At 34.7% G+C, this 1372-nt stretch overlaps 1 long non-coding RNA gene across 2 annotated transcripts; it reads left to right on the forward strand.

Moving 5' to 3' along the window:
- Window positions 1–511: 511 nt before the first annotated feature.
- LOC108356976 (uncharacterized) lies at window positions 512–1175 on the forward strand. 2 transcript variants are annotated; one of them, XR_001846629.1, is made up of 2 exons: window positions 512–804; window positions 865–1175. It is a non-coding gene; the product is annotated as an uncharacterized LOC108356976 (long non-coding RNA). The 2 variants fall into 2 exon arrangements; XR_001846628.1 differs by having other exon boundaries at window positions 868–1175.
- Window positions 1176–1372: the final 197 nt, after the last annotated feature.

The raw sequence follows: 1372 nt of genomic DNA on the forward strand, positions 1-1372 counted from the left end.
GCTCGTAATGCCTGCTCTTGCTCGGATATTACAAGTAGTACATACATATAACTAAGCGGATAAGTATGTTTCGTATGAATGCATTTAGCGCAATTAAATTTATGAGCACGCATCCATGAACGCCCCTACTGTTGCAGTTTTTATTTTTTCACTTTTGTGGGCGTGTCACATAACGAATGGCAAATGGCATTTGTGGTGATCTCTAACAAATGCTGAACATATTCCAAACACCTATGTACCTCTCACTCTCAAATGGAATTGCAAGCAACAAAAAAAAAGAGCATATGTATGTTAATAACGAGAAAAAAAGCAAATCAGCAACTAAGCGCACCAACAGGCACCTCTGAGTTTCCGTTTCCGTTGAGCAGCACCATTTTCTACTTCTTTCATTCAAACACCAAATGCACTGCAACTGTTTGTAATTGCAATCAACAACAACAACAGCAAAGTACCAGCAAACTACAACCAATGCACTGACGCTCGTTCTAATGCAAAAAAAAAAAANCAGCAATCGCAATAGCCAGTAAAAAAAAAATAATAATAATATGTGCCTGTTATGCGGCTCCTTCGTATTATTTCAATCAATCAATACAAGCTACAAACCAATGTACGATCATCGCCATAAATGAGATCACAAACGCCAGCGACCCACCAACTACTAACCCCCAACCGCCAACGAACTCCAAAGCGACCAACTGGCCAACGTTTATCAGCTGCAAAACTGCTTACAAAATACAAATTTTTGCCAGAGTCAACGATTAGCTGCGAAATGCTTGAGACCAAATACATAATTTAATGCCATTGGTAAGTATTTAATGAAAAGAAAACGAAAAATGCAAATGTTAAATGAAATTTATTACAAAGCAGGCAATTAAACCCGCTGACTAAAGCAACTTATTCGAAGAAATGTAATTAAAGAGATTTTGTGCGAAATTCTAAGTATTTAATGCATTAAGTTGCTATGTGTCAGAGACCTTGTGGAACAAACGTTTTTTTCGCGCGACTCAACAGAAAATAATTTTTTAGTTGAGTTTCTGTTTTTTGTTATCATTTGTTAAATTTGATATATATTTAGTAAAACAGCTGGTGGCCTAAACAACTTAACAATGAATAAAAAGCTCAGTTTTCTTAGGATTTAAATAAATTTTCACTACTTTCTGTAAATATCACAAAAAGTTACATATATACTATATACAAAACAACTGTGTTAGTTAACTGTAAAGTCAATTACCTACACGACCTAATTGTTTTTGTTTTTCCTTATTACATAATCTAGCTTATCTATAATTATAGCGGTGCATATGTACTCTTAACTATCAGCCGTCATGCCGCCTATCATAAATATGTGATGATTATTTACCTATACATACAT

Source organism: Rhagoletis zephyria, unplaced genomic scaffold (assembly GCF_001687245.7).
Source record: "Rhagoletis zephyria isolate East Lansing unplaced genomic scaffold, Rhagoletis_zephyria_1.1 Rzeph_scaffold_68341, whole genome shotgun sequence".
Taxonomy (NCBI): domain Eukaryota; kingdom Metazoa; phylum Arthropoda; class Insecta; order Diptera; family Tephritidae; genus Rhagoletis; species Rhagoletis zephyria.